Here is a 6,629-nt window from a genome sequence, read left to right on the forward strand (position 1 = left end):
GCTTCCTCTTCTTCAGTAATATCTTTAAAGAACTCAATTTCTTTACTGTCCATCATGTCTTGTAGTAAAGATAGGAAGTCAGGACATTGCTGAATATTGTGTCCTTCACTATTATGATACTGGCATACCTCTCCACTGTTAAACTGTTCACCCATCAAACTGGGCTTCAATAATCCTACCTTAACCATCTGATACCACACCCAACTCATGGGTGATACCACCTCACTAACCTTACTTATAATTCACTTTCTTTTTTCTTCAGTAATTGCGTTAACTCCTGCCCCTGCATGACTTGACAACAGATTCTGAGCTATATTCGGCTGTTCACTGTCACCAAAGTTGATGACATACCTCATTCTCAAAGCTTGGACAACCTTCTTAAACGCAGTACAATTCTCAATGGAATGCCTGGGATTCCCCGCATGATACTCACACTGAGCACTAGCATCATACCATTTGGGAAAAGGAGGTTACATTAGTGTCACGTGATACGGTGAAACTACATGCCGATCATACAAAATCTGAAACAATTCCTTATAAGTTATCGGGATAGGGTCAAATTGAGGTCTCTCTCTTCTCTGATCCCTTGCCCCTTATCTATTGTCATTTTATGTTGACAACCCTGCTCCTTGAGGTCAGAAAACAGTGATATTATTAGAATCATATTGCCTCACGTTACTGACTTCATTTTCCTTTTTCCTCGTTGGTGGCCTCTTACTAGACTCTCCCCCCTCGAGCTTTCCACTCTTAACTACCATTTCAATCATTTCTCCCGCCGTAACTACATCAGCAAAACTTCGATAAGGATTACCGATAAGATACAAGAAAAAAGGAGCCCTTAAGGTATTGACAAAAAGTATATTTGTTTCCTCCTCTTCCAATGGTGGATAGACTTGCACCGCTACATCTCTCCATCTTTGAGCATATTGTCTAAAACTCTCGTTAGACTTCTTTTTCCATTCCTTGTAACATCATCCTATTGGGCCTAACATATTTTATATATTTGTATTGCTCAAGAAATGACTTAGCCAAGTATTTCCATGATTTAATATTAGCTCTACTTAGCTGGTTATACCACCGGATTACCGAACCATTTAAGCTTTCCTGAAAGCAGTGTATCAACAATTGATCGTCCCCTATGTATCCAGTCATCTTCCTACAAAACATCGTGATATGCGCAGAGGGACACCTGGTACCATCAAACTTCTCAAAGTCAGGAACCTTGAACTTTGGAGGTAAAACCAAATCAGGAACTAGACTTAATTCCTTTGCATCAAATCCATATACACTGGTATCTTCCTTCATGGCTCTGACTTCTCTTTCTAACTGTTTCCATTTCTCGTCGAGCGGATTGTTTTGGTTCTTCTTGGCTTCTTCATCAAGGTCCAGAACTTGATGATATTGATGTTCTTCCTAATATGAACTAGATCCAGGTTGTACGTTAACAGAAGCACCGACTGGATTAATGTGCACCTTCCCGACATGAATAGGAGTCACTTGAACGTTCTGAGATTGTTCTGGGGTGAACCCTGGAGGATAAAGTGGTTCCTCAGTTACAGCTCCTGGAACAGGGCTTTTCCCATGTTCTAGATTTCTTCCTTCCAACAGACTCGCAAACTTGGAAAACATCTCCTTCTGGGCATTCATCATATCTTCTTGCATTTTCTTCATATTCTCTTGTAACTCCAGATGAGTTTTCTCAAGTTGAGTAATTTTATCATCCATGACCTTCTTCCGGGTATTATAGGGATGCTTGGAAGTTCCCAGTATACTCTGTCACATAGTCTTTTTTATTAATGTTGATGTTTATTAATGAATTTGAAATATATGATTATGAATGAATAAAATGCGATGCAAAAATTTAAATGCATTAAAAATGTAAATGCAAAATGCAGGGTGTTGATCCTGGAACTACTCCTTAGAACAACTCTTTATATTAGAACGACGCTCAATTACGAAGTTGGAACATATCACAAATAAATTTGCACCATCTCTCCTATTTGTTGTACATGTGCTAGCAACTCTACGATCTTCTGGTTTTATTCAGCCTCGAGATCCAATTCTTCAGTCACATCAGCAACTTCCTCATATAGAATGACCAAATATTGAGCTATTCCCCGCACGTGTCCTAGGTAACAAGCAATAAGGTCCTCTCTTTGCTTAACTCTTGCCTGAGCTTGCTCCCATCGAAAACGCCACTGTACATCCCCCTCATAAGGAATTATCGATAGCTCACTTGCTCGCCTCTGAAAATCTTGAACCATGGCTTCAAGCTCACTCACTTGTTTTTTCAGACTCTCAACATCCCCATGGCTCGAACTACCTTCCCTGCTTCGGTATCATCGTAATACAGTCTCTAAACTTGAAATCTTCCCCTTCAGCTTCTCATTCTAGGCCTAACTCTCTTGTAACCGCTGCTCTAAAGAATCCTTTTCTTTTGATAAAATCTTCATTTGGTGTCTGCTTTGTTTGAGCTCTTCTTGACTCTCTCCGGCTACTCTCTTGAGGCTCGCCACTTCTTTCCTCCATTCGACAGATGACTTACTCGAGATAGAACCTATCTGAGCTTTTATCATTCGCTGATAAGTTGACCAAAGATCGTCAAAGTCTAGCTGAAGTTGCTTCTCCACTTTTCAATTCAATCTGCTCTACTCTTCTGAATATCAATCTCCAATCCCTTTTGATACACTTCATCTTCTATCTTCTGTAAACTCATTCTCCATTGTCTCCGTTCTGCTTCGAAATCGCCCTTAGCTAACTCTAATGAAGATGACACCATTCTCAATTGTTCTTCCACAGGCTGAATGTTTTCAGGATTCACCATCGGGATGTTATCATTTACTGGACTGCTTCTCCACTGCTCGTACTCTTGAGATAACTCGAGATCATAAGTGAACAGATTCACACGAAGAGTTTGCTTCTAGGCCTCAGTAACCCCTTTAACTTTACCCTTATATTGATCTCCTTTGAATGCAAAATCTGACCCTACCAAATCTCATGTGGCTGGAATGAACTGCCTTGACCCATACTGTCTAGAAACTAGTAGCGGTGCATACCCGACAGAACCCCATATACCTAGCAACGAAACCTAATCTTGCTCTCCACATCTGTAAAGTATATCCGAAGAAACATTCCACGAAGCTCGCCATAAAATATCACCATCCTTGATATCCTTAAAGATGACCATTCATTTTTCTTCGGTGAAACCCCCAGGTCATTCTTTAGAAAGAAAATCCTTCAAAGACGAAAACCCATCTAGAAACACTCGTCCTGGTGCCCTTTCAACATGTTTGAAATGACTTAGAATCCAAACTAGCAACAATGGCGCACACCCTATAAAGCGTCATTCTCCCTCGCGCCTACAAGAACTCAAAGACCGGAACGTCTCAGCTAGAATGGTTGAAACATGATCCACGTGCTTGTCTAATCTTTCAAACAGGTCAACAACTGATACGTATACATATCCTATCACCTTTGGAAAAATAGCGAGCCCATAAATCCCTAAAGCAAACAAGTCAAGGTTCTTTCTCTTATCAATGGTGATGAGCAATTACTTCTTTCAAAGCAACCCAAGAGATGCACTCACTGTCTCATTTCTTCTTAATGTTTCTAACTACCCAATCTTCACTCATTCCGGTCATTAATAGTAATTTCTTCTTAAATGAATGAGTGACTGGCAGTTTGGTATATACTCTATCCATTTGGGACCTCGGACAATGGACCAAAGCTTGATACCCCTCTATTGTTGGTGTCAGATCCACCCTACCAAATGTGAAATAGCTATAAGCCAGATTCCAGAATTACGCCAATGCTCTTAATAGATTTCGGTCAATAGGAACATCCAGAAGATAAGGAATATCGCCGTACAACTGATAAATTATCTCCTTATCGACTGCTTACCATCTTCCCCATACCTCTCTTAGCTCACTCAGATCATTCTGACATACATTGATGTGAGTGTAACCAAATAACTCTGACACGTATCCAGGTATCACACTGTCCCCGTTGGTCAGTTGGGACTGTTCCGACCACCTCAGAACATCTGCATTATCCTCAACCTCTTTCTGAACCATTCATTCCATATTACTGCATTCTATATGGACATCGATCCCAAATCAACACCATGTAATGGATAATGCAATGCAAAACAGAAAAGAAACAAGGAAAAGACAACAAAAGATCGGTTAGTAAACATAAAGCAATTAAGTCGGGATAATAATTTGTTAAAGAATCCTACCCATATGTTGGCTACCCAATCATGCTTTATCAGATCCTACCCAACATGATATCTACCCCCATGCTTTGTTATTCACAAAAAGAAATCCTAACTACATGATATCTAATTCGCATGCTTATTCAAAAAATAAACCTAACCGCATGATATCTAGTTCGCATACATTTATTCGAAAAACGAAAATAAATTACTCAAAAAAGCTTTTCCTTGTGTACCCTCCTCACGGGATTCTTAAGGCTCGAGGTTGGCTCAATCTAAGTTCAGGCTCTATGTTCACTATATGCTGGGTTCAGTTCTAAAGTAATAGGTTTTCGAATTGTCCTTATCGGTGCCCCCTTGGGCTACCGAACCCTCAATCCTGGCCCATCACAGGCTTTAGGGGATCGAGTTCAATTTTGAGGGAACACACCTCCTTATGTCCATGCGGAGGTGATTACCATCACGAGGACCATAAGGCGTGAACTCCAAGAGCGATCCACTATCCCATGCGGAGGTGAAAACCACACGAGAGCATAGTCTCTCACTCCTACTTAAATAGGACGGAGCGGAGTTTTAGCTCATGTCATGATAATGCAGTTGTGTAGTGTGTGAGGAAAAGAGAAAAAAAACAATAAAAACACTCAAATTCAATTCCTAAAACAAACAATTATTCTGAAACCAGTAGCAAACAAATTAGTACAACTATTTAATTGTCAATCGAATTAAATTAAAAATCAAAATACAAACTAAACTTATTAAAAACCAAACAAGATATCAAAAATCAAATTAAAACGAATTTATAATTTTCAATTGCAAAGACAATTACTTAATCGACTATCAATTTGACTCTTTAAAAAAAAGTCCCCAGCAGAGTCGCCAAGCTGTCGAAACGATTTTTTCTCAAAAATGAGAAAAAGTGAGATTTTGAAAACCACATTAATTCTTAATTATCCTCTTTCTAATTCAAAAACAATTGCGATTTAAAAGACCTCTCGTTTCGAAAAATTTTGGATTTCCTTTACGATCGAAAAATACGGTTCAAAGAGTCGCCACCAATCTTTGATTAGGGTGTGATTGGGCACCCAAAAACGCTTTGTCATTTTAAATAAAAATTAATTTTAATTAAAACAACAAATTGATGTCTGCGTTACAAAAAAAATGAGTTCGGGAGTCGTTTACATGTGGGGAAGGATTAGCACCCTCACAATGCCCTCAATCGGTAACTAGTCGAGTAATTAACGTCTTTGCAATGAACTTTACAAATTCGAACTTAATTTGATTTTTGATCCCATAAAACAAAGATGTAAATTTAAAAACATTCAAAAGCACTCAAATAAATTAAATTAAAATTACCGAGTCGTTTTAGAAAGATAAATAATGTTCGATTATTTACAAATATCGAGACCAGATCTTAAAAGGTATAACAACCTTTTCTCGATAAATTTAAATACCCGAACATTTCTTTTTCTTCCATTCTCAAATTTTAAAGTGATGAATCAATTTTTAGGCGTCACTAATGGGATACACTTTTATTTTAAAATCATTAAAAGTGGACCTCAATTGCATGACAGCCCACTTAAAACAATTTTAAATTAAAAGTATATTACCCTTAATCCAATTATGTAATATGTCGAGTTATGAAAATGAAGTTGCCATGTGAATCATGCGAAAAAGGATGTCATGCCAAAATTAATTAAACAAAATTAAAAATATCATACAACGTGACATACAAAAAATTATATATGTATATTTAAATTAAATCATAAATTATGCATATTAACATATTATGTACACATGTGACCTAAATATAAAAACAAAAAACATGACATGTCAAACTATAAATTTTAAAAGGTGTATATATACATGTTTTAAAAAATGACTAAATTTAAATGTATATAAAATTAAACATACAAATTAAAAAAATTAAAACAGAGACTTAAATAAAAACAAACACAAATAACAAGGGACCTACACCTAAATAATCCAACAAAATTACAACTAAAATTAAAAATGAGAAAATAGCTAAATCAAAACAAACATAAAGGATTAAATTCAAAAGCAGTCCTAAAGGTGACTAAAGCGTAAAACAAGCTTAAAATTTGGGGACTGGAAACCTAATTTTACCAAGAAATTCAGTGGCTAAAAATTAATTAACCCAAATGACATTAATAAAACCTAACAAAACCTAAACTAAACTTTAATTTACCCTTTGGCCGAACAACCCTTCTCCTCTCACATCACGCAGCCATGAATCTCCATGGTTGCCTCCCAACGCCACTGCCTCACTTATTTGATGATGGCCATCGATCAGACCAAATAGAAACAACTCCCCTTTAATTTATATTCTTCCTCAATTATCATCTCTCGATCTAAACTCTCTCCCTCTCACGGCGTCACTCATCTCACACAAGACCGA

The sequence above is a fragment of the Hibiscus syriacus genome, unplaced genomic scaffold (assembly GCF_006381635.1).
Source record: "Hibiscus syriacus cultivar Baekdansim isolate YM2019G1 unplaced genomic scaffold, ASM638163v2 tig00016725_pilon, whole genome shotgun sequence".
NCBI classification, from domain to species: domain Eukaryota; kingdom Viridiplantae; phylum Streptophyta; class Magnoliopsida; order Malvales; family Malvaceae; genus Hibiscus; species Hibiscus syriacus.